At 45.2% G+C, this 26,848-nt stretch overlaps 1 long non-coding RNA gene across 1 annotated transcript; it reads left to right on the top strand.

The window, feature by feature from the left end:
- The first annotated feature begins 1,931 nt into the window (after nt 1–1,931).
- On the top strand, nt 1,932–14,988 carry LOC115487086. Its single transcript, XR_003947810.1, has 3 exons — nt 1,932–1,963; nt 9,961–10,159; nt 14,850–14,988. It is a non-coding gene; the product is annotated as an uncharacterized LOC115487086 (long non-coding RNA).
- The last annotated feature ends 11,860 nt before the right edge of the window (nt 14,989–26,848 follow it).

Below are 26,848 nucleotides of genomic sequence, written 5' to 3'. Positions count from 1 at the left end.
GAAGTAGTCAAGGAGGTTTTGAGTCCTCAGGCCCAAGGCAGGAAAGCAGGAAATGGGGGCGTGGTTTAGGAACTGAAGGAGAAAGCAGGCCAGAAACAATTGGTTTGTTTTTGTAGCTCTTCTTCCAGTCAATACTAGCTATAATAACTGTTTCAGTTTTAAGTGAGCAGTCTCGGCGTTTCTCACTTTTTAGACAGCCTTCTTTCAAGCTGTTTTTTTAGACACACAGGAGCAGAAAGAGTCATCCGAATCCTCACAAATATGGAGCTGAACATACATCAGTTCTGAGTTAATTAAAAGCACACAGCATTCTGTGTGTGCAGCAAGCCCAGGGGGAAAGTGGTGAGGATTGCAGAGACTCCCCCAGGCATGTGCGTGTGTGGAATTGCGCACAGCTTCTCAGTCAGGCTGGAGAAGGAGAGGAAGAACCAACCGTACCGCTCCTCAGAGCAGGAGCAGGATGCCCGCAACAACAGTGAACCTCATTTAAGAACCTGAGATCAAAACCAGGGGAATAAAATAGCTCGGCTTTGAATGAACTCTCTCCTCTCTTTAATCAAATGTGTAATTAGTTCTCATCTACGTGGGCTGGTCTCCGGATCTCGTTCATTCTAATCACTGCCCTTATTGCCTACACTAGAAATACACCCTTACTGTGCTTCTCTCTCATTCTTAAAGCAACACTGCACAGGAAGGCTGGAGAGGGTCTTGCCGAAGTGATGAAGTCTGAACACCACTGGGAGAAGAGGTGTGTCTGCACGTCCTTCAGTCACTGCAGGTATACCTCCACTGTTCTTCTCTGAATGTCCTTCCCCACTGTACATGGGCTCACTGCCTTGTGAGCTCTGCTCCCAGAATCCATTTTCTAACTCTTTTATTTTTCCTATCAAATTATACATGCACATATCTTAAAGTCAGATTGTTCCAAGGGGCTTCTTAGGAAACACAGAAGCACTTCTGTAGCCTTTTCCACTCCTCACAGACAACTCACAAGCCCCAAGGGCAACAGGGTACTTCGTCTCTGCTCACTGCTCACATCAGTAGGCAGCCTGAACCCACTTGCCTACCTTCAGTCTTCCGTGTGTAGCACTGAGAAATGACTTCCCTTTAGGGAGGAGAAAAAGCTTTGGTTCCATCTGCCCTGCTGTCCACATCACCCCTACTTTATTCAGATCCACCCCCCAACTTCTCATCCTCCCCAAAGCAAGATAGTTGATACTTAATTCTGTTACTGTACACATAGGAATACAAACACATGTCTGGCTTGATACATGAATATGATTGTAAGTGCTGTTCACAGACAAATCACTAAGTGCCTTGCTCACTTTTTATTTCACACAAGATACATTTTTCTTTTCTTCCCTGCAAAACATTTTGTTTTCCCAGCAATGTGTGGTTGCCACCAAGGCCCCCTTCCCTTGTCTGCTGTCTGCAGATCAGAATGTAAAACTCTCAGCTACTGCTCCCTGCCTGTCTGCTGCCATGCTTCCTGCCAAGATGATAATGGTCTAACCCTCTGAAACTGTGAGCCAGCCTCAATTAAATGCTCTCTTTTTAAGCGTTACCTTGGTCATGCTGTCTGTTCACAGCAATAGAACAGTAACTAAGCCATCTCTTCTTGATGAAAAGCTCTTAAAATCCTGCATATCCTGACATGTCTGTATTCTGCCCTCACACTTATTTGGGCTCAGAATTCTAGAGGAAAAATCACTTCTGTTATTATCTCTGATCTCTAGTGGTGGCCTGACATTTCTAGATGCTTATGATCCATGGTTGTGCTTACCTCTGAAGGGGTTTGCATCATCTTTTTTCTCCAGAGTTGTAAAATGCTGTAATGATCATAAACTGTTTTCAGGGGCAGAGGGTAGAATAAACCTATCAAATTAATAAAACAGCATCATGCTTGCAGACAAGAACCGAGCATAACTGTCTCCTGAGAGGCTTCATCCAGCAGCAGATGGAGGTAGGTGCCGAGACCCACAGCCAAACATCAGGTGGAATCAGGGGAGTCTTGTGGAAGAGTGCGGGATAGAAGTAAGCAAGTCAGAGGTGTCAAGGACACCACAAGAAGACCCACAGAGTCAACTAAGTATGGACCGTGGGGGCTCACAGAGCCTGGGTCACCAACCAGATATCATGCAGGAGCTGGACCTAGATCCCCTACACATTTGTAGCAAATGTTCAGCTTGGCCTTGTATGGGTCCTCTAACAAGTGGAGTGGGGGTTGTTTCTGGCTTTGCTCCCTGTCATTGGATCCCCTTCCCTCCTACTTGGACTACCTGGTTTGGCCTCAGTGGGAGAAGGATGTGCCTAAACCAGCTGAGGCTAGATACCCAAATTGGGGTCCTCTTTTCTGAGGAAAAGGGAAGCAATGGGAGAGAGATTTGTAAGGGTGGGACTGGGAAGAGAGGATAGAGGTGTGTGTGTGTGTGTGTGTGTGTGTGTGTGTGTGAGAGAGAGAGAGAGAGAGAGAGAGAGAGAGAGAGAGATGGGGATGTAAAATGAATAAAAATAAAAATTAAAGAAAAAAAAAAGAAAAGACAAAGAAAACAGCATCCCTTAGTTCTGAGCAGTGCTCCTTTATTTATAAAGCGATTTCTTCCCTCTCTATTTCTGTCCTTAAACATCTCCATTAGTCAGCTGTGTGTCACTATAACGAAAGTCCTGGCCAGGATGTTTATAAGGAGGTGTATTTTGGCTCAAGGTCTGGAGAGTCAAGTCTGGGATCAAGCAGCCCCATTCTTAAACCAGGAGCAGACAGACTGAGCTCACAACCCATTTTAAGGTAGTGGTGTAAGTAAGTGTTCTGAGCACTTGAATTCCTTCAGGGCCAGCACAAATCTTACAGCAACATCACATGAATTTCCTTGTACTCACTCTACCTCCTTTTAAAGCTCTATTATTGTATGTGTATGCATTACTTGTGTACATGTGTGTCTGCACATGCCTGAAGCTAAGGAAGCCAGATCCCTTGGAGCTAGAGTTACAGATGGTTATGAGCCACTCTGTGGGTGCTGGGAATTGAACCCAGGTCCTCTGGAAGACCAATCAATGCCTTAACCACTAAGCCATCTATCCAGTCCTTGCCCCAGCTCTTAAAGGTCCATAGCATCTTACAACAGCACCACCCAAGGGACCACCCCCTTTGGGAATTACTGCTCATTTCAAACTGTGGCCAGCAGGACACCCCTCTTACATCCTGGATACAGGGTCTTCTCTCACATTTCTGAGTTACTGCTATTCTAGTCTTCAGAGTTAGATGCTTCTGTTTCCACAAGTTGCATTAAAAAAAAAAAAAACCAAAAAACCAAAAAAGCAAACTGTTACATTGTGCCCATCATCCTGTGCCACCTTCCTGTGTTGCATGTGAGTGGGCGCTCCCATGAAAAGAGGAGAGCATACAGCAGGAAAGGGGGGCCAGAGAGGGGTTTGGGGGGCTGGCATAGAGTTCCAGAACAACCCGCTTTTGAGGTAACTAACTGGGGTCATATGAGAACTCTGGTAGCATCCAATGGTCCTGGTGAACTTATTGCCTTTTCTGGGTTCCAACCCCTAAAGGCTCCGTCCCATGGCAGGATGTCATGCTCAAATCACTTCCTCCCACAGGTTCACCCGTGACCACCTCTTACACTCCCCCTTCCATACCCTCCCTCAGCTGGCAGCTGGGCTTTGTGCTCTGAGTTCAGATCACTCTCTCAGAAAACATACTTCCAGCCTGATGCTGCCAAATCTAGCCTTTCCTCTTTTGCTTGTCTTTACAAAACACATATCTTTACAGTTATTATTAGTTTTTTTTTTTTTTAATGGAGTGGGTTTCTAGAAAGAATAGAGCTAAATGTGTTTATCCAGTCCAGTGATAAGACGAGGCTGCCTCACTTTCTATGGCTGCAGATTTGGGTAGGACAGTAAAAATTCAGTCATCACGACAAATAATATATCATTGTAACATTTTATTAGAGGAAAATCCGGACAAGAAATTCCATAATGAACCGAAATGTCACAATTTTAAATAAATTTAAATCTGAGTGACTGCATTTTCTCCTACCTCCTGTTCTGGATGGCTCACTGTTAAGCTGGCCTCATCCATTATCTTCAGCCAGAATTTCTGATGATCTTAGGATTTTCATGACCTCATCAGACTGTAAAAGTCAAAGTGTTCAAAACTATCTTCTCTCCTATCATGCAAATTACCTGGATATCTAAGAAGTGAGAACTCACTGTAGTCTGACCAGAGAGCTGAACATAGCTTAAGTGACACTTCCCAGTACTGACAACCATAGCTGTGTCCTGTGACTGGCATTTCTTGCCTCATGATAAGCACCTTTCTGAGAGATGAGTGCATTCAACCAAATGTGCGTGCATTGACTAGGCAAAGGAATGCCTGGTATTACCGTTTTTTAAGTAGACAGAAACATGTGCATTGTATAAAGGGGATTAACCCCCATCAAAGTGTCCTCTGCCTTAGATGAAAGACAATACTAATTTGTTTCCTAATTGGATTTCTGCTAGAAATTCCTTTGAGTGTCCCAACCTTAGCTGTTTAGGGTAGCCCACTTGAGGCAGAACCCAGACTTTAGCATTTGTTTGAAAACTGCCATACTGATTCTGCCTCTCCTTTACCTAACCTCAAAGCTACGCGATTGCCTATTTCTGCATGGTCTTAAGCAGGAGCCTTCAAGTGATTCCATGGCTTCCAATATCAGAACCGGTCAGAATATCACCTCTCACCTAACTGTTTCTAGTAAATACCTTATTCCTCTAGAAATTGCGTTCTCCTGGGAATAAGCTGTATTCTAGCCATTCTTTATGGCAGCCACATTCCAGGACACTATTTGGCTGATGGCACCCTGAATACTGTTTTGAAAGTCGACCTTCCGGGGCTTAGAGGGGAATTTTCCCCAAAGCTTCTTGCCTCGAGTTCTAACTAGGTCACATTCACTGCAGGCAGGGGTGTTGTTCCCATGGGGATGTTGTAAGATAAGCTTGGATTTCCACCTGTGCTTTGAGATGGATGAGGAGAGGCTCTCTAAAATTTCAGGGTAATATGAGGCTTCCTCGGAAACAGGTGCAGTACACTTAGTCCACAGGAAAAAAAATGTGAGAGCCTATGATTGGCCATTCTGTGTTTCGTGAAGGGATCAGTAACCTACTTTTGCTCAGGTCTTGGAATGAAGTGTGTGTGTGTGTGTGTGTGTGTGTGTGTGTGTGTGTGAGAGAGAGAGAGAGAGAGAGAGAGAGAGAGAGAGAGAGAGAGAGAGAGAGAGAGAGAAGAGAGAAAGAAACAGAGAGAGCCAGAGCCAGAGAGAGTCAGAGAAAGGTGAGAACAAAGCCTCATTGTGAGGGAAAGCATTACCTCAGAGCTCAGAGGGAAACGAGACCACACCTGGAGCACTTTGCCCTCCTTCAGGAAGCAGCATTACAAAATGACAACTGGAAAGACGCCAGGAGACCTGAAACGTCCAGAAATGCAGAAAACGAGGAGAACATGACTGCCTTTCTTCTGTTAATCAGTGACTGCTGAGAGAGCAAAACCCTCCAGGTTCCCACATTGCCGAGAACTCAAAGGCAAGAGAGATCCCAATCTTGGGGTGGAACTCTTTCTAGTATTCAGTGGTAGGGTAACACACCGCTGCACCTTGTTTCTTTACACACCTCTTTATTGCAGTGGCTTTAGTGAACGTTGCAGACAGTGCATCTTTTACCAGTTGAGGGTTTGAGGAAACCCTGCAGGAGCAAACCTGACTCATTATTTTACACGTGCTACTCTGTCCCATAATGGCCTCTTGTCATGTCTTCTCTACACTCAGTAGGCTGTAGGTGATGGAAATATTACTTCTATTTCCTGGCATTGCTAGAACTGAATTCTGCCCCTAGCCCCTTGCAAATATAACTTTTCCATACACCAGGAAACTAACAGTATCCTGAGACTTCACTGCCATGTTTGTGTCTTGGTCTGCACCCAAGTTGGCACCAGCTTAATGGTGGGCCTGTGTAGGCAGCTCGAAATTTTCCAGCCACTGTGTGTGCTGAGGTGGAGCTCAGTGTTGCTTCATCAGAAATATTGATTAATTTCCAGGGCTCCTGCTGTGTAAACATGGCATCACCAAGCTAGATAAACAGGCTGTAAGCAAGAAAGTACTCCTTCTCCTTCTATCAACAAAAACCTTTAATTGAAAAACAAAGCAAACAGGGCTAGAGAGATGGCTCAGCAGTTAAGAGCACTTGCTGTTCTTGTAGACGATCTGGGCCAAGCTCCCAGCTTCAAGTGACACAGCCACCTATGACTGTAGATCCAGGGAGCTAACCTCTTCTTGTCTCTACACACACACACACACAGACACACACACAGAGAGAGAGAGAGAGAGAGAGAGAGAGAGAGAGAGAGAGAGAGAGAGAGAGAGAGAGAGTGAGAGAGAGAGAAACACAAAGCAGACCTAATACAGAGTGGGTGTCCTGCTCAGTCACTTGGAGATAGAACAAAGATGATGAAGAGAAGTTGGCCTCCTGAGTTCTTTTTTCTTTTTCTGAAATTCAGAAACAGTTACAAACAGGATCTTGGACTTAGGGCCAGCAAAGGATGCCCGTGTGAAATACACTAATCTATGTATTGAGGGGAAATAAAAGGGTAATGTGTCAATGAAATGGTGTTCCCTGAACTAGGCTGAGCCCTGTGGTTCTGTTAGCGTTTCCAGGGCTGCTGTGACAAATTACCATCAAGTAGTAATTATGGTTTCAATGTGAGATCTCCCACATAGGCTCGGGTGTTTGAATATTTGGTCTCCAGCTGGTGGCACTGTTTTGGGAGGCTGTGGAGCCTTCCATTCTGTAGCCTAGGCAGCAGAATTGAGTCATTGACAGTGAGCTTTGTGTTGATATCTGATTCCAGTTTTAGCCCCAGATCTTGCTTCTGATCTGCCAAGGAGGGAGCAAGCTGTACTACAAGCCCCCACTGCCATGGACAGGCCCTGCTCTTGCCACTAGGCTCTCCCACCATTAGAGCCTTGATGTCACTTGAAACCATGAGCTGGAATAACAAACTTAGCCTGCTGAAGCCACTGCTGCCTGGAATTTTGTCACAACCTTGAGAAAAGTAATAAACACAGTGGCTTAAGATAACACAAATGTGCCTGTGTGTCTGTGGGTTAGAAGTTCCACAGAGGTATCATGGGGCTAAAGCCAAGGTCCAGGTAAAAGTGTGTCCCTTTCAGAGGAGAGAGAAGAATCTGTTGTCTATTTTTCCTGGGGACTGCCCATGGTCCTTGGCTTATGGATCTTCCTCCTCTTCAAAACCAGCAATGTTGGGTAGTATCCTGACATTGTCTCACTCTGACTCACTCCCAGTTTCCCTTTTCTACTCCCCCCCCCCCCCGAGACAGGGTTTCTCTGTGTAGCCTTGGCTGTCCTGGAACTCACTTTGTAGACCAGGCTGGCCGCAAACTCAGAATTCCACTGACTCTGCCTCCCAAGTGCTGGGATTAAAGGTGTGCACCACCACTGCCCGGCTTCCGTCTTCTAACTTTTAAGGACCTTGTGATGGCAAGCGAGGTAATCCCTCATAATCCTCTCATTTGAAGACCTATTGATTAGCAGCTGTCATGGCGTTTTGTCAGGTATTCTATTGCAGGTCCCTTGAAAATGAGTTGGCCTTCAAACCCCCAGCACCTCAGAATGCAGCCTTGTTTGGAAAGAGAATCATTTCATGGGGATCTTGTTGCTGTTTTGTTTGTTGGTTTGTCTGTTTGACAAGAAGAGGCTCATACTGGAGCAAATGACTCCTGAATCAATCAGGCTGGTGTCGTCAACACACTGCCATGGGAAGGTGCAGGCACCTGGGTGCATGCCATATGAAGACAGAAACAGACTGGAGCAATGCCTCTAAAAAGCCAGAGAACTTAGGAACTATAAGACATCAGAAAAAGAAAGAAAGGAACCCCTTACCCCTGTAGGTACTCTGACAGAAGCATAGTCCATCAACACTTTGAGGTCAGACAGAGAGCCTTTAGAACTGCAAGATGACAAGCTTGTTTGTTTGTTTGTTTGTTTGTTTGTTTAAGAGTCTAAGCTTGTGGTGCCTTCTTATAGCAGTACTAGGGGGTGGATAAGCTATTTGAGGTAATGGTGCCAGCTTCCAAGATGTGAATATGTCTTTAAACATGTATAACTTTATAACCATAGTGGCTGTTATCTTGACAGGACAGTAGAGGAATTCTATGCATTTGCTCCAGTCTTTATTTTTAAATATGGCTTATATGGCAAATAGCTTTCATGTATGGAGATAATATCTACCCTGGAATGAAAGAGGTTTTTTTGTTTTAATTTGAATTTTGTTGTAGTTACTCTCAGTGAAATAAAGAGTTGCCTCTCTGGGGGCAAAGCCCAAGTGATCTACTATCACCAGAAACCACTCCTCTGATCGTAACAAAATGACCCACTGGTGGGGTGGATGTCAGCTAGTCCCCTTGCGATGCCCTGTGGGACTTGAGACCTTGGAAACTGAAAGTGAGGGAACACTGGTTAGTTTTCAAGCATAGTGAATCTCAAACCGTGGACAGGTCTTGGCATAGAATCTGTGTCATAGATGAGTCAAGCAGGAAGTTGGCTAAGTGGAAGAGAGACTCCAGTGAGTCTCTGTCATTGAACGAGTTAGCATGGCCCAGGAGGACGACCTTGGCTTGCCTACTCTTGTCACCGCCTGCTCACCCCCTTCAGCCTCCAAGTAGAGCTCCTGAACGTCAAGCATCGATGTTATAGAGGATGTTAGAGGTACACCGTGAGGCCATGCCTTAGACTTACTGAGTGGAACACTCCAGCTGAGCCAGCATCTGTGTTTCTGTTAGCCTTTTGGGAAACACTGGCCTGTCTAGCACTGCATGATCCCCTTTGGTGGTCTTGGTGAGTGCAAATGGGAGTGTTTAGAGGGAGTCTGAAGTCAAGTATGAACTATAAGAGCAAGACCTTTGCCTGGCCATCGTGATTCCTCGGACTCATTCAGTGAAACGTGGCAGGGTCTCTGTGCTTTCCTAGACCATCACCCTCTACCCGCTTACTCCAGGGAAGAGCAGACCTTTTGCTGAGATTACATCACCATTTTAGTCTGCTCTGTGTTGCTGAAACAGACTCCTACTAGCTTAGTAATTAATAAAGGAAAACAATTACTGCTCGTAGTTCAGGAAGTGGGAAGTCTGGTGTGGGGGTAGAGGTGGGGCTTTATCTAGAGACAGTCTCTGTGCTTGCTTATTGCATGATGTAATATAATACCGAGCGATGTGAGGTGGGAGGCAGAGAGAGAAGTGAAGCAGCCAAACTCACACTTTCATTTTTTATTAATTAAAAATCTACTTATGCCCACCCAGAGATACTGGCATTGCCCATCCAGGAGGACAGATTTCTCAGGACTCCTTTCCTTCTCCGAGGTACCATCTCCTTGGTGGACACAACTGGGCTGCAGCAATCAGCTTCAGCATTTTTTGTCTGTTTGATGCTCCAATCACAAGGAGGCAGGCTTGGGCTTCCAGGCTCCACTATACCCTAGGGAAAGAAAGAGGTGGAAAGGAGGGGGAGGATGATTTCTGGGGCTGGAGCCTGACTTTGCCCCTAAGTAAAAGTGAGCTGAGAAATCTGCAGACAGGTTTAACCCTGTCCTCACACTTGGAGGGGGCCTGCTGCTTGTCTGCTGATCTTTCTCGGGAGACTGATGGACGTATGCATGCATGCGTAGGGTATTCATGCATGCATATGTGTGAGTGTGTGTGTGTGTGTGTGTGTGTGTGTACAAAAGCGATGGATGTTCTTGATGGAAGAGTGCAATGTTTCATACTTGTGGATAAAGTTGCCACTTGTAGGAAGTAAAAATGAAGTCTTCGGCAATCACTGAAAGGCAGCATAGTAGAGGAACAAGCAAATCCTGAGCGATCCCACAGGACTTCTTTTCTACCAGGCTTTTCCTCTTTCCATTTCCAGGCAAATCACAGCGTTGGAAAACACTCTCATCACTACACCGAGAGCCTTCCAATGGAGACTTAACAGAATGCCAACTGCAGCAACAGAAGGAAAAACTTGGGTAGCAAGAAAGCGCGTCCATATTCTTCCGTTCAGTTATAATGAGGGGTTTGAAGGTATCAGATCCTGCCCGGCATGGGCCTGACATCCCAAGAGACAGGTACAATTTCTGTTCCCAGCTTTGCTCCATCTTCTAGCCAGCTCATCCTGGAAACAAAATTTCTGTTTTCTGGGGGATGTGCATTAACCCCGATCACCTCTGAGCTTCCCAGGATTCACCGTAGGCCCCTTTATGCTGCCCAGTGGATGCTTGCGTGGACTATTTATACATACTTTGATGGCTTTTCACCAATGGACCAAACAGCTCTCCTCAAATATGAATACGCTTTCTCAAAACTTAATTCTCCTGACTAGATTTTAGGTATCCCCCATCAACAGGTAAATCTCAAAATCTGCCAAAGGAACTCCCTGTACATAATCAAGGTGATTATATTCAAATCCCACCTTGTGAGAACGTGTATGTTTGGCCCCCAATGCAGCCTTCATAGGGTACCATATGGATATGAGGATGGGCTCAAGCACAGCAAAGGGATCCCCTGAACTGCCCATACCTGAGCAGAGAGGGACACGGCCCATAGACGTCATACAGTGTCATACAGTGGGGTTCCAGAAGCGTGATCCTTGAAGGAGTTGCAACCATTCAGCTCCTCCCCCACAGGAAGCGACAGGCAGTTGTGGGTCTCTGAGGGAAGAAGGCCACCTGCCCTTATCTGTGTTTTTACTTGGGCACTGCTTAGCATTAAACCTGGCTTCAAATGTCATTGGGAAAAAAAAAGTAGGCCAAGGCCAGGAAGAGGAGGTGTCAGTTGTGATCTGTTGAGAGGAGAAGGAAGGCTTAGACAAAGCAGGAGACTTGGACACCCAGAAGGGTTTGGAAGCCACTGGAGAGTAGCCATTAGGCTTGTGCTTGTCCTTAATGCTTACAGCATCCTCATCCCTGATTCCAGTAGTTCACCATGCCTACAGCATCCTCATCCCTGATTCCAGTAGTTCACCATGCTTACAGCATCCTTACTCCTGGTTCCAATAGTTCACCACACTTACAGCATCCTCACTCAGACCAGACTCTGAGTCTTACACCAGGAAATCACTCTCATCCTAGTCCAGCCTCTGAATACCCCACATGACTTCCAGGAGGCCTCAGCTTCTTACCTGAAACAGTTTTAGTTTGGAGTGCCCTTAGACTTTTCTATTCTCTATTCTAGGTCCTTTTCTATTGGAACAGTCTCTTCTTAGCGGTGGTCTCTCATCCTTGTCCCCAGGTCAGAGACCATAGTCATTAGGATGCCAACGTCTCTACCAAAAACCTATTGTCCAGAAGACTAAGTGCCCATAACCTTGGCCCTCACCCTCACTTGTATGGTTTCTCTTCCTCCCTGTCCTCTGCTCCTTACATAGCCCTGACCTTACACCTTGAGCCCAAGAGCTCTCTCGTGACTTGTTTATGGAAATCAGGGTGTGGCTAACTGATACCTTGCCATATGTCCATCTAGAATCATCCACCATACAGCTCACCCCCTTGTCATCTTCTTACTTCAATAGTTCAACAAATGCCTACAGCCCCCTTGAGTGTGAGACTATGGCAATGAAGTGTGTGTGTGAGAGAACAGAGAGGCTTTTACATCCAGTAAAGAGTGTTTGGAGTCAGGGGCACTTGAGCACATAGATGTCAAAGCTACGTAAAATTAGAGTGGAGCTTGAACCCTTTGGATGGCATGTCTATGACATCATCAGCGGACTTAAGAAGCTGATTAACTTGTTAATCTATGTCTGCAATTTATCGACACAGTCACAGTCTTTGTCTGTTCCACAGAATCTTCTGTCAGCAGAATCGTCTTATTCCTAGTCTTACTGCTCCATGACCTCTAGTGGTAGAAAGGGGTTCTGCCATTGATAAAGAAATCTACTTTCTTGTGGCTTCCCTGAATCTCTCAACCACCTCTCCACTTTCACTCCCATTGAATAGCATGACTGTTTCTTTGTCAAAACCCCTGTTCTGACTGGTCTTGTGACACAAGCTGGAGTTATCACAGAGAAAGGAGACTCCCTTGAGGAAATGCCTCCATGAGATCTGGCTGTAAGGCATTTTTATCAATTAGTGATCAAGGGTAGGAGGGCCTAATGTGGTTGGTGCCATCCCTGGGCTGGTAGTCTATTAAAATAGCAAGCTGAGCAAGCCAGGCGAAAGCAAGCCAGTAAAGAAAATCCCTCCATGGTCTCAGCATCAGCTCCTGCTTCCTGACCTGCTTGAGTCCCAGTCCTGACTTCCTTTGGTGATGAACAGCAACATGGAAGTGTAAACTGAATAAATCCTTTGCTCCCCCAACTTGCTTCTTGGTCATGATGTTTGTGCAGGAATAGAAAACCAGACTAAGACAACCCTCATCACAGTTACTAGTCCCAGAAATAGAGCCACAGTACACCTCTGACTCAGCTGGCTGCAAACTCACCTTGACCTGCTGGGGGAAGTATCTTAGCTCTTAATTATAAGGACCGCTGCCACTGAGGCTATCTTTAAGCTGTGGTCTTGCTAAGCTCTCTCTGATGGCAGTTATGTGATATAGCACATGTCCTTACTACTGAGGCCAATTTGTGTATTTTCCTGTTGTGTTGTTGTTGTTGTTAGCATAAGTCTCATCGATCCCAATTGGCCTCAGTAGATGGTTGAGCATGCCCTTGAGCTTTTGAATCTCTGGCTTTCACTGTCAGGATGATGTAGGATGAGTCCTGCTATTACAGGCATGCGTCACCATCCTTGGTTTATGCAATTTTTGAATCCAGAGTCTTGTGCATACTAGGCAAGCACTCTACCACTGAGTTACACTCCCACCCCTTACTGCTTGTGGTTTTTAAAGTACGGGTGTTCTTACAGTTCCATGCTGAGTCTGGATCCTAAGGTACTTCCAGGGCATATGCTGCAGAACCACTCTCCTTCCTTCATGGAACAGTGGATGGTGTTGTAGCCATGTAGTCTAAGACACAAGGCTCCTTGTAGACAGTTCTGATGAACCATGTCTACACACATTTAGCCAAAGGAGCTATCACAGTAATAGTTCAAAGCCAGGCAAGCCCCCAGACCTAGCTTTGAGAAGCATGGTCTAGGTGAGATGTTAGAAAGGAACTAACTAGTCTGAACAGAAAGTTCACATCCATAATTTCCAGCCACTGCCCTGAATCAACCTCTTCTGTAAAAAATCCACTCTGCCTAAGCTGTTCCTCCAGCACTGTCATCTGCTCCCTCCTCCTTCACCAAATCTCCGATGTAGCTCCCTGTCTCCACCAGTGAACCTTCCCTAAGCATCTTCAGGTCACACCTGCAATGTGCCACCTTGCCTTTTGCCACCCGGGAAATACCAGCTATAACCAGCCCTTGCTTTGCTTCCTGGGGCCTCCATGTTCGAATAAAATAGAATAAAACTTGTCTGTTCTTTCAAGCTTGGATTTGGTGGGACATGGAGCTTTGGAAAGAAGTGGAGAGGGGAGGAGAGAGCCCCTGCTTGGGAGGGAGAAGAGAAGAAGGAAGCATACAGGATAGGTCTTCAGTACCACTATGGATGCTCAGCCCCAAGCCAGAGCACAGGAGCAAATGTTTCCCTTCCTTTTCAGACAGCCCTTCCCAGCAGTAGCTAGGGAGAGCTAACAGTTAACACTGTTCTTGCAAGGCCACCCCCAGGCTGCCCAATTCTGCTTTAAGGCACTACTCAGGACTTCTGGGAGTAGCCTGCTAGGCTGGCCACTTAGATAACCAGAGCTATCAACAACACGGCATCCAACAGCATATGTTCTTTCTCCTTATCTCACATTTTTGCAAGCTTTCTTGATCCCAAATTCTCTCATAAAGCTGGATGAACCCAACCCATGGATGGGTGGATATATGAAAGAACTAAACGTGACATGGACCAATCAATATTCAGCCTTAAAAGAGGAGGAAGGTGGTACCTGTTACACAGATGAACCTGGAGAGTGATGTGTTAAGTGAAATAAACCAGGCATACAAAGAAAAATACTGTATATTCTAGTTACAGGGGCTTGACGGAGATATATTCACAGAAATGAGAATAGTGGTTACCAGGGACTGGGGGGAGGGTGAATCGGGAGCTGGCATTTAATAGGACAGAATTAGGGTTCCCGGTAACGAAAAGTTCCTGGGGCAAATGGTGTGAATGCACCTGACATCACTGAACTGTAAGCCTGGGAAGGGATGAAACTGTAAACTAAATGCCCTGTGTAACTTGCCATGGTGGAAACAGGGCTTTGAATCAGCAGACACACCGTTGTGTTAAAGCAACTGCTGATAGTAGAGACTCACTCATCCAACAAGTACCCAGAATACCTACTGTGTTGTGAGGCAGGCCAGCCCTGCTCCAGGAGCCACAGCACAGCTGGATGATAGTCCTAGCCCTGCATCCACCTGTATTCCACAGATCCACCTTTATTCTAGTGGAGAACATTGGAGGTGGACAGAAAAAAAATCAATAGCTTGGGATATTGTGGTACCATATAGAGAACAAAGGTAGGAACGACATGGCAGAAGGATCAGGAAGGAGAGAGATGAGTCCCTTTACGGAAACTAGAAAACCAGGAAGGACATCATCACACAGCTTTCAGAAAACACAGTTTGAAGAGACCAGGGTGAGTTCCGTGGTAGAAGGAAGGGAGATCTGGAACTAAGGCTGTGGGGAAATCAGGGACTCCTTGAGCCTGATTAGGTCCTGATGAACAGGGCAAGTGGAGAAGAGATTCTGGGGGAGAGCCTCAGTGTGTGATTAGGTGTTCTTCTGTGGTTACAGGAATCTTGAGAAGGATTCAGGCATAAAGCCATTGGATCAGAGCTTGGCAATAGCTAACTTCTTCCTGATGTTCCTTGGAGGCTCCATTGTAAGGAAGGAGAAAGAGAGCTAGAGAGCAAGCAGCTCAGTGTGGTGTTCAGAAAGGATGAAGTAACACAGGCCAACACGGAACAATGAGGTAGGGAAGAAACAGCACCGTGGTGCATTTCATAAATGTTGAGACAACAGGACCCAAGGGTGAGAGAGGTAGTCGGTGTAGGAGATTGAACAGCATAAAGGCCAGAGTATGTTTAGATAACACAGAACTGATATAGATGTCTGATCTGCATCAGCTAAAACATGGCTGATACGGAATGCCCAAGGGTCTATGATTCATCACCAAATGGCCCAAAATGGAGGCCCAGAGACAACCCCCCAAAAGTAAATGATTATGTAATCTGCTCTGTAACTATTGCTGGCAGGTTGATGCTCTAGAGTAGGGGAATGCTAGGACCAGGAAGCAGGAGTGGGTGGGTTGATAAGCAGGGGAATGGGGGAGGGGATGTGGGTTTTCATCCGGGAAACCAGGAAAGGGGATAACATTTGAAATGTAAATAAAGGAAATATCTAATTTTTAAAAAGATAAGGAGAGAAAAGGAAAAACCATTTCTGGCCGAATGTCACTTTTTTGTGACTCTGTCTTAAAATGGCCTTGGGGTAAGAGGCCTGGGTCCTTTCCTTCACCAGTTTGCCTATGTGTGCATGTCTGTAGGTATTTGTGGTCTATAGCCTGTGTGCTTGTGTACATGTGTATCTATGCCTTTGTGTGCTGGCATAACTGCCTAGCCTGTGTGCTGATGGATAAAGCATCCCTTAGAGATGCTCAGAAAGACCTTGGAGGTCTTCAACCTCCAAGCCTCCTTACCTAACATCAAGTATAAATCTCATAGGAGAGAAAGTAGCCTGACAGAAGGAGCTCCAGGCTACCTCAGTGGGTGGGGAATGGCAGTGCTGGGCCAGCTGCTCTAGAGGCACAGGAATGGGCATGTTAGAATTAGGATGCCATGCAGGCATTTGGAAGACAGTATGGCAGAAGGTTTCCAGTCACTGAGTAGAGAAAGTGTTAATCATTCAAAACCATGAAGGGTATGGTTTTCCTCAGAAACCAGGGGAAGACAGATGAGGAGCCAGATGTTTGGATGTTAGTCTTCTCCTTGCAGTGCCAACCCAACTCTTCCAAATTCTCCTCACACAGTGACTGAAGGGCCAACGGGTCTTCCTTAACCAATTTGAGATGCCCTGTTGCTGCAGTTTTCTTGAAGCTCAGATCCTTGGGGCCCTCATAACACCACCAGGCCCATTGGAAGCCAACTGTTGTGGTTTCCAGAACTGAGATACTTCTATGAGGTAATAGAGATAGATAGGGGGTGGAGAACAGCCTTTCCCATGCTATCTGGTATGAATGCAGGCTTTTTTTTTTTTTTGGTTTTTCGAGACAGGGTTTCTCTGTATAGCCTTGGCTGTCCTGGAACTCACTTTGTAGACCAGGCTGGCCTCGAACTCAGAAATCCACCTGCCTCTGCCTCCCCAGTGCTGGGATTAAAGGCGTGCGCCACCACGCCCAGTGCAGGCATGCTTTTTGATGTATCTCTCAACTGTCCCAAAGGAGCTCTGATCTCTTTAGAAAGAGCACCTCACAGTGTGTCTGCCTCTTCTCAGAACACTAGGATCAAGTAGTCTTACCCCAATAATTAAACCAGAAGAAAAAAAAATGGCTCCAGATGATTTAGCTAGGAAAACGTTTAATTTTGATTCTTTTTAATGCAGTGCATTATGCAAATGATGCAAGTATACAGCTCCATTGAAAAATTCAAAGAAAGCCAATAAAGCAAAAGGCCTCCCTGGAGATGTTCCCTTCCCTTCCCTTCCACAGAAGTAATTACTCTATTGGTCTACTGGGTCTAATCTTAGCTCACTTTCGATGCGTGCAACAGCATTTATACCCACACATGTAAATGTACTGTTTTTCTTCGGGTGTGTTTCCAGAAAGATTACATTAAATACCTACACAGCAATTTTGCCTTTCCTTTTCTCTTTAATGGTGTGAGTAGGAACTGATATTCATATGTGTCTGGAGCCACTAGCCACATATGCTGAGTCTAAATTAATTGTAATTTAGTACGGTTCAAAATTCAGCTCTCCAGCCAGGCTAAGAGCCGTGTTTCAAGTACTCAGTTGCACCCATGCACTTAGGGCTATCAACTGACAAGAGGTACGCAGTGCTTCGTCATTCCTGAACATTCCGTGTCATGATGCTGGGAGAGACCTTTCTGTTTCAGCAGATATGTCCTATCCCATGGTAGAGCTGTTCGAGAGTTAAGGACTTAGCTTCAAGCCTCCAGTAATGGGAGAACACTCAGTGAGCATAGCTTTCATGTGAGAAAGTAGGTCACTCACAGCAAACAGTTTCTGCAATGGGCAGAAATCAATTCTGCAAGCGTCTGAGGTGACAGGAAGACATTTAGGGCTCACAGACCTCTGCAAACCACTATTTTGCCTTAACTTTTAACTTTTAAGCTTCTCTTACCACCCCCGTGCAATACTGTACAGACCCCGGCATCATCTCCAGCTCTTCTGGTTTTCCCCAGCCCCACCCTGTCTTCCTTTGAATGGAGACACTCCCACGTATTTGGGACTCTTTGTATCTGCTGCTGAGTGTTTTGGGTACATATTCCACAGGGGCATGGCATTTATTCTAAGGTTGGAGAATGAATATTAATGGAAGCACCTCATCAGAGTGCAGAGGCAAGCTGGCCTGCACAAGGCACCAGCCCAATGACAGTATTTAGAATTCCCCGAGGAACAACAGTGTTTCAAAATATTTCACTCATGCCTGGCATGGCTGCTTGAGTCTCTGGCATCAGAACTGGCAGGTGCTTGTCTCCAGGCACAGCCTTCTGAGACTCACAGTCTCACTACGAACCAAAGACACTAGGAGCCAGGGGAAAGAAAGGTGAAATGAAGCTAAATTAATTGCAGATTTGAATACTTACAACATGGTGGCTCACACGTGTAATACCAGCATCAGAAGACAGTATAACACAGTAGTGAATTCAGGGTTCACCTGGGCTAGAGAGCAGATGATATCTTAGTCTATGAATGATCAATCAATATTTCCAATAGAAATTCAAAGTTTTGAATGAATGTTGTATTGAAAAACTTTAATTAAGTGAATAATGCTTTTTTCATTCTTAAAGTTATTTACTTACCCACAAATATGGATTACTAACCGGTGTCAGATGCTGGTGACATCATGTTGAACAGAGCATGTGTCCCTGACTCTGAGGGGGTCTTTATAGTACTAAAGACAATGTAATACTCCCACAGAGAATTGCTATTGTGGTAGGGAGCCCAGGTCCCAGTCACACCGGGACAAACTCTTAACCAAAGTTGGGTCCCTTCTAGTGTTCTTATATGGCTACTTTATGGTGAGCAAGACTAATATAGGAACTCTCCTAAAGACTAATGTTGTTCACAGGTTCCTGTTACCGACCTGTTGAGGTGTCAGAGGAAGTCTTTAACTCTCTGCACACACATCTCCTTTGAAAAGTACCTAGGCACTTCACACACTCTGCCCCATGCAATTTTCATGGCAAAATCTGAGGTCCATGTTACATCCATGCTTTTACAGATAGGGTGTCGACTTTTCAGCTAACCTGTGCAGATCTTGTCTGCCGGACCTGAGATCTGAAGACTTGGAAGCATGGGGTGAACTACAGTCTGACGCTCTAGACAGTCTTACTTCAGTGTACTTTTTTACACAACTGTGACAGAGAAAGCAATGGTCCAAGGAAGGCTGTTTGAGTTCAGAAAAACATAATCAGCAAAAACATATAGATAAATGCCACTAACCACATACTAAATATTAACAGAGCAGCCCTTTCCTGGAACTTTCTCAGGACAGACCAGTTTTAACAGGATTGCCTGGCACGTAGTATAGATTATATCTGGGAAAGCATGAAAGCAAGGCAGAGGCCATATCCAGGGTCCACTAACCAGACTGGGTTCTATAGCTATAGTCTGACATCTAACAAGAATAAATGTGACTTATTAATTGAATGTAAATTTTTAACACAGGAGGCATGAAATCATGTTCAAAAACAATCCAGGGGGCAAAGTGTACCTGAGGTAAAAGGCTCTCTACCTTTTTATTTTTCCTGGAGCCGCTCTGACAGTTCCCCAAGTCATTGTTCACCATGGGCCATTCTTTTGACTGTGTCCTGACAATGGGGAATCTGGGAGCTTAGAGAAGTTCAGTGACTTTACCAAGATTCTACAGCTGAGGTTCCAATGCAGCCCTGCCTGAAGCACCAGGCTCCTTTCGGCCTTTGCATCAGAAGCCATAGGAGCGCAGAGTCCCTGGTGCTGACGCAGATCTGGGGTGAGTGAAATCAGCCTCTCTAGGGTAGGGTCCATGTAATAAGGGATTGTATCGTGCAGTCCTTCTGAATTTTTTTTCCTGGCAGAAACTCAAATATACCTGTAGGTTCCTTTGAAGTGGAGACATGCGTGTCTGAGTGGGGAAAGTTCTCACTGGCTCCTGATGGCACAGTTTTTTAGAGACCATGGAACTTTCAAAAGGTGAGCGAGCTCTGCAGTACGTGGACTGCTAGGGGTCAGGACTTAGGGTTCAGAGCCTTCCTGACTCAAGACTGATATTTCATGGTCTGTCTGTCTGTCTCTGCCTCAGTGTATATGTGTGTGTCTTCCTCTCTCTGCCTCTCTCTCACTCCGCCTCCCTGTCTCCGCCTCCCCGTCTCCGCCTCCGACTCCTCCTCCTCCGACTCCTCCTTCATTCTAGGCTGCTGGAATACAAAGACTCCTAGCCATACATTTCTGCTACCATAGTCTTCACCATGACTTCCCTCTACCAATGATAAACTGTATTTTCTTCAACTGTGAGGCAAAAAAAAAAAACAAAAAACAAAAAACCCTTTCTCCCTTGAGTTGCTTCTTGTCTTATATTTTGTCACAACAATAAGAAAACTAACTAATAGATACACACTGAGGTCTATAAGTAACCTCAGATAGAGCACATCATGAGCAATGAAGCATTCAGAAATTAGTCAGGCATGTGTAGAGAAAGAGAACCAGTAGGTCATAGATAGGTAGATAGATTGATCGATTGATAGATAGATAGATAATCAGACAAAAGACTTATTCTAAGGAAATGGCCAGGATCTATGCTCTACAAACTAAAGGCCAAGGAAACCCCAAAGGAATTCTTTGAGGGCTTAGGAGCTGGAGAAGCAACTGAGTAGATCAAAGTCCAAGTCTAGAATCCTGAGGGCCAAGAGCACCAAATACTGGAGAGATCTATCTCTCTGCTAAATCAGCCATTATTATGGTTTGAACCCCAGTGTGTCTGGGGCTCAGGTGCCAGGCTCTTGCTTCCTCCAACAAGGCCTCAGTTACTACCATTCATTGGCACTCAATAATGCCCACATCAGGAATCTGTTAAGGGATTACTACATTGATTAGCTAAGAATTTTCAGAATCCAACTGTACCCCAAATCTATCATCTGGTAACCCACAGTGTAAGAGACAAAACAAGTTTCTTTTTCCCAAGACAGTCTTGTCACTGAGCAAGCTTCAGTGGGGAGGTGCTGGATGGTAGCTCGCCCAAGTTGTGACATGGATTCTTTCCCGAAGGAGGGACATGTGACAGAGACATAGCATTTCTATCCAAAAAACTGAGACCAGACTGGTCACTCTCTTGGCTGGCTCATGCAAAGCTCATTAAGGCCATGTTTGGACAACTACCAGTGGGGGCGTAACTAGGGTAGGGCAAGTTTGTCATGCTCCCCACATCTGGCAGACAGGAGTAAGAGATTGGTGATACCCTGGCAGGATGTGAGAGCTGCTGACAGTGGCTTAGAGAGAGAAAAGAGCTGGGAGGGCATCAACCTTCTAAGAATCAGCTTACAGGCCTTTCAGGAGCTGTCAATAAGATTGCCTTCAGGGAGGCCACTGAGGACAGATACAGTTGCTATGGATATGACAGACAGGCCCCTCTGAGGATTCCTAAGACCTGCCTGAGCCTGTGAGACACGTTGTGAGAAAACACATCAAAGGAGAGCAACCATCTACCTCTACCAAAATAACAAAGGGACCTCAGAAAAATAAAGCATTCTTTTACTGGCATTCTGGGACTCTGACATGGCTCATCTGGAAGTCAAAAGTCATGCTCTGTAATAAGGGTACCTTTTCTATTTCTATGGTGGGGCGTGGGACACCACTGTTCACTTACTTTGGACCCACACAATTAAATCCTCTCCTACAAACTTCCTGAGCCTGGTTGCTAAAAGGTACTTAAGCCCCTCCCACTCATAGTTTGTGACCATAGTATCTCCAGATTCATGAACATCTTGCTCAGTTCCAGTCTGCCTGAGAGATTCCAGGGGAAGTATTTCAATTAACAGGCATCAACATCAGCGCCCAAAACCTACAATGTGTGGGTGTGAGTGTGTGAGTGTGTGTGTGTGTGTGTGTGTGTGTGTGTGTGTGTGTGTGTGTGTAAAACAGAGTTTTATGTGGTAAAGTGTGGAGAATGAAAGAAATTGTAACCCTCAAGGTACCAGCCTAAACCCAGGCTTTGTCTTTCTCTGCAAGGGAAGGAAGAAGAAGGTACTAGAAATCTACAAGGGTGGGAGACAAATGGTTACCAGACCCGAGGAAAGGAGCAAGAGATACCTCCTACCTCATCTGGACACAAAGTCATTTGGCTTCCAGTTTGCAGAGACCTTAAAAGATCTGCTTTTCCAGCCAGAAGGTTTAGGATGGAAGGTATAGCTGTGTGGTGATTTGAGTGAGAATGACCCCCATAGATGTGTGCATTTGGATATTTGTTCCCCAGTTAGAAGAACTGTTTGGAAAGGATTAGAAAGTATGGAGTGATACAAGGTGTGTCATTAGAGGTAGGCTTTGAAGTTTCAAAGTGTCTCTTTCTGCCTCCTACTTTTAGATCGGTATGTAAGCTCTTAGCTGTTTCTTTGCTCTGCTATCATGAACTCTAATCCTTTGAAACTGTAAGGCCCAGATTAAAGGCTTTCTTTTATAAGTTGTCTCAGTCCTGGTGTCTTATCACAGTAATAGAAGAATATCTGAGACAGTGTGCAGGAGGCTCCTGTTCAATAGCTAATTCTGTAAGCAGGGAAGACATCCCTCAGTTGACTTTCAGCTGACATTAGACTACTGGCAATGAAGGTGTGCAGGTCCCCAGAGAGCAGTGCAGCCTCTACCTGGATCTCTCTGCTGTGTTTTGGCCCTCAGAGGCACGTCTCAACAACTTCACCTCCAGTGTATAGCTTTATTGAGAAGTAAGGGAAACTTGAGGAGGTTGGGCTTAGTGACAGGTTTCAGGTCACTAGAGGTCCCATCTATGAGGAATTTAAGGCCCTTTCCATCCCTGCCCTCTTTGCTTAGACACAGGCATGGACCAAAACCTCCTAAAGAATGAGCCAACTAACCCTTTTCTCTGTATAAGGTGTTTGTCTTGGGTATATGTCAGAGCAATAGAAAATAGGATAACACACTCCCCACATAAGTCCTTTGTAAGGACTAAATGTCCCTGCCTGATGGGTAGAGAGGCAGGAGAAATCAAACTCTAATTTGAAAGAACTCACAGAATGTCCAGGGTTGGCGGAGGTGAGTTATAGAGAGACAGACCAAGAGGAAAATTTGTTTTATTTAAGACAGGATCTCTCTATGTAGTAATTCTGGCTGTCTTGGACTTCACTATGTACACTAGACTGGCCTTCAAACCAGAGAGATACTCTTGCCTCTCCCTCCTGAGTTCTGAGATTAAGTGTTTGTATGACATGCCCCACTTCCAAGTGAACATGTGAAGAAGAGAAAGAAAATGGTAGAAAATTTCCAGTAGAGAAAAGAAGGCTGCTCTGTGGTCTTTCTAAGAAGCTTGAGAGGAAGCTCACAAACACCAATAATTGAAAACATGGCAGCCTCCTCATTCTCAGAGGAAGAAAGAATGAGAGAACATTTTTTTTCTATAGTTCTATGCCCAAGCACAAGCATACCCTTGGTCCCTGAGATGATAAAACTAGAAGGCAAGACAAAGCTGTCAGAATCTGAAGAAGGGCAGAGCTTTGGTGAAATTGGAACATGTGATTCATAAACTCAAAGCCAGTCAGTGATGGGTGTTAATGGTCAGCCCTGGCCTGATCATCAGAGAGAACTCAGGGTTCTACTTCCTTGGTGGTCTGAAAGGTCAGATGGAGATGAACTTCAGAACTAGGAGTAAACTGATGTGTCCTCTCTGGACCACGGAGACATAACAGAAAGTGGACCACTGCTTCTGAAAAAGTAAGTTTTACTCGCTAGATGTAATTGTCATCTCAGAGTCTTACTACCTCTCTCTGCTAATCTAGACCTAGTCCTGGAAGATTCTCGCCTCTATACAGTCTGATCTATGCCTAGAATTTTTTCAGCCTCTGGGACTTACTGCTGAATAAGCTTACCCTTTCTAGTTCTTTCTGAAGTCTGGCTGGCTAGTTCAACTCAGCTGTTCTGGCTCAAACTCCTCTCCTAGCTGACTAATTCAAACTGGCATCTCTCAGCTTCTGACTGAATTGTTCTGCTCAGCCTCAAACCAATTCTAGCAATCTGTTCAAATTTTCTGGATCCTTCCTATTCTCTGGTTTTTCCTGTCTTTTCTTGGCCTTACAAGGCTTGTTCTCTCTTTAACCTGTCTCTGTAAAACATTCCTGGTAAAACTGTCTCTGAGTTCCATGAATTGAACTGCCATAAATTCATCTCCACTGCACTGACTCTCAACTCATGGACTCAACAGATCTTCCTAAGAACTGACTAGAACTCAGAGATCTTGCCTCTGTCTCTAGAGTACTGGGATTAAAGGCATATACTACCATGCCTAGACCTAAGCTCTACTTTACCTGAAACTTGCTCTATACCAGGCTGGCCTTGAGCTCAGAGTTCTGCTTGTGTCTGTTCCCTGGGATTAAAGGCATGTCTGTATTCCAACTGAATTATGTAGACCTAGAAGTTCTTTGGATGGGATCTCTTGCCAGAACAACTATGCTCTGAATTAAAAATTTCTCTACATGCTTCTCCACATTAGATATAGATAGCAAAGTTTTCTGCACTCTGTGATGTTCAAGAACAAGGCTCTTCTGCAGCATGGAGGGTAGAACACCAGAAACTCCTAGATGCTCTGATCTATTCTTCTGTCACCTCAGGTACTTCTCGATTGGTTGTTCTTTTCACTTTCTCTATCCCAACTCACTCTTCCTTCTTGCCCCCAGATCTGTTCACAAGCCGGAATCTTACATAAAACAGGAATGCAAACACAAAAGGTCTAACGGGAACCACCTGGGATAGAATACATTGATAACAGCTGGGATCAACAAGGGCTCCACCTAAGATTCACTAATCTTAGAAGCCAGGGTCAAGGGCTTTGTGCCCTTGCCATAGTTCCTATTTTAGTTTCTTGTATAGTCCACCTTCCCCTTAGGCCATTGTAAATACGTGTGTATGGGTGTAACTCTGCTATAGTTATAAGTATCTATTCTGGTTTCTCCTTTGGTCTGAAACTTCCTTCTTCCTTAGTGATGGTAAATTCCTGTGTAAGGGAGTGACTTAGCTTTTACAATCTTACTGAATTCCAAGCCCTTGATCTTGGTCAAGGACGTTCTAGAACTGTTGGAACACTGGCGGAAGGCTTTAGCCATGTCAGAGTTCAATTTTAAAAAGCACTTATAATAGGAAAATACTGAAAGAGAGCACGTGGATCCATACACTAGACTAACGCGGTAATGGAATGCAGGAATGAAAAATTAATGTATGGGTAGAGAACGCTAGACTCCAGGAGGAGAGCTTCCTTGAAACTCTTTTGCCTCATGAGTGACTTTTAAGCCTTTCGGCTTGTCCAGCTGACTCGACCGGAAAGAGTAGCACATTATCATGCCAGCACACATGGCACTGTGGCAACAGCTGAGAGCTGCATCCTGATCCACAGGTAAGAGGGGAGGGGGGAAGGGAGGGGAGAAGGGAAGAAAAGAGAGAGAGAGAGAGAGAGAGAGAGAGAGGGAGAGAGAGGGAGGGAGGGAGAGAGAAGGAGGGAGGGAGAGAGAGAGAGAGGGAGGGAGGGCGGGAGAGAGAGGAAGAGAGAGAGGTCTGGAATGGGCTTTTTGAAACCTCAAAGCCTACCCCCAGTGACCCACTTCTTCCAAGGCCACACCCCATAATCCTTCTCAAGCAGTGCCACTTCCTGGTGACTAAGCATTCAGATATGTGTGTCAATGGGAACTACTCTTATTCAAATCACAGCACACTATTCATACAGCATGCATCCTTGGGTAAGTTCCATTGTCTGTCTGTCTGTCTGTCTCTCTCTGAGTCTCAGTTTCCCCAACAGGGGATGCATTCAATGAGGGGTTCAGTCAACGATGTTAGATGTATAGACTGTGAGTTTTGTAAGCTAGACACGTGGCTTAAGAAGTGATTCTGAAATTGCCTAGTGTGCTGGCCTTAGCACCGAGTCCCCTCTCTCAACAGCCCTGCTGTTTCATCTGGGAGATATTCCTCTCAGCGACTCTTCTCACTTCCTGGACCTTTCATTCTTTGGAAAGCGTAGATCCAGACCCTTGAAAAGACCCTCCTTTATCTCACCACTTCAGCCCTTCCATGGGGCTTCAGCTTTGGCAGACAGCTATTTTGATGCTAGACATGTTAAGAGAAACTGGAGAGTAGCCTTGATTCATCATTTTTATTGATGGGATAAAAGGGCCAATTTCTGCCTTTAGAGTCTCACAGTGCTGCAGCCAGACTATTCATCTGAGGCCCAAATCTGCCTGAAATGTTTTTCACTGTGTACAATTACTGTGGCCTGCAAACAAATTGTGAAGGGCTCATTCGTTATTCCACACAGAAGCCAGGCTGGTGGCTATGGCCTATTCAAACACCCTGCACTGAGGAACTGTTATACCCCATATCTGTGTTTGCGTCATATGTAGAAAGTTATGAATGGGTGTCTGAGGTATCAGAAGGTAGAGAGAGCCCACAAGGACAGACATAGAACTGGTACACAGGGTGTTTTGTGATGGCCCCTTAGCCCTTGAGTTAGAAGTGTGGTTTATTCTGGTCCTGGGTTTGTAAATCCAGATTCAAGCATATCTTTTAGGTCATCCTGCCATGGGGCTCCTAGGCCACTGTGAGATTTAAGCAGATACTTTTTAAGGACACTCGAGTCTTTTATGATGCACAAAAAGTGAGTTTAGATTAATGAGGTTTATGGATAAAAACATCTACTGTTCCTTCTCAGAGACTTATAAAAGGCACTGAGACATCCTGCAACAAAGTGGTGAGCAGACTTAATTGTGCCTCAAGCGTATTCCATTTAGAAAGCTTTCAGCTCATCTTTATAACACACACTGGGAAGCAGCAATATCAAACCAGCCTCAGAAGTTTGGATTTAATGAATAGGCTAAGCTAAGTCTCCATCCACATCCCACCCACCGGAAGAGTCCACAATAGAAGCCTCTAAAGTAGACATCTGTAGACTTCGAGAAAGTTTTGATCTGAAGAACTTCCCTCTTCTACTATGTCCAAGTACAAAGTCATGCAGGCCCACAGTGTTCCCAGAGAAGGGAGGGGCATGCACCTTCCCCGAGTCTTCTGAGTTCCCTGTACAATAAAACAGATCATGTCAACTACCTTCCCACAGTTTATGAAGATACACAAGAATAAAGCAACAGCTATCAATTTCTGCAATGTCACACGGGTAGAAAAGAAAGCAGAGGACATTTATCATTGGACTGTCTAGACTGCCTGGTGTTGTGCATAGCCCTGGGTCTAGTTATATTTGATGTTAATTCCATTCTCCTGTGAGTGGTTGCAAACAAGGAATGAGTCAGCACTCAGGTGATTTCCTGTAAACCTGCTTCCTACCTTAATTTGTAAAATAAAGGAGAGATGATAACTGG

Source organism: Mus musculus, chromosome 1 (genome assembly GCF_000001635.26).
Source record: "Mus musculus strain C57BL/6J chromosome 1, GRCm38.p6 C57BL/6J".
NCBI lineage: Eukaryota > Metazoa > Chordata > Mammalia > Rodentia > Muridae > Mus > Mus musculus.
This window is presented reverse-complemented; position numbering and strand designations above follow the sequence as displayed.